The following is a 704-nucleotide window of genomic DNA, read 5'->3' on the forward strand; positions in this document are numbered from 1 at the left end:
CTCGTTCAATGAGCTTGATAAACTTTTTGTGAGAATTACAAAAAACACCATTTTTAGAATGTCTCCATGTTTTAAAAAGACAATTAGCTTTAGCATTAATTTAAATTTATTTGAAAAAAAAAATATCTATTTTATTGCTCAACAAAAAAATGACAATTCATCACATTTACTTTGATTAAAAAAGGACTAAACTTTATTGACAAACTGCGGCAGACATTTTGACAAGTTTTAGCTACCTATTTAGGCAGACTTACACACGTAGCATTTAATCTTCAAGAACAGAGTGGGAGGACAGTGTACAAATCCAATTAGGACTTTATCCTATGTACAAAGTGAAATTTTTCCTCATTTTTTCAGCTGCAGTGTCCCTTTTTATGCAAAGCTAGTGTTGAGATACACTTGAACAAGTCAATGGGATTGCTAATATTGACAATTTTGTCAGTTTTAAACTCGCACTGTATTATCTGCCCCACGCACTATAAAAACGAGAAGACTGTAATTTTACAGAGTTCAGACCTACTCACTTAAGACTCTGTTTTCTCAGATCAAACACTGGGCAATTAGAGCCATGCTTTAATTTGTTTTTCCCTTAAAAGTTCTTCACATAGAACCAAACTAAGAACCCCTTTACACTGGAAAATCTGCTTCCCAAGCATCTCTCAACACCGCATGTTCGGGGCTAGATTTCAAAACCCACATAAGAA

This window comes from Ciconia boyciana, chromosome 21, assembly GCF_034638445.1.
Source record: "Ciconia boyciana chromosome 21, ASM3463844v1, whole genome shotgun sequence".
NCBI classification, from domain to species: Eukaryota; Metazoa; Chordata; class Aves; order Ciconiiformes; family Ciconiidae; genus Ciconia; species Ciconia boyciana.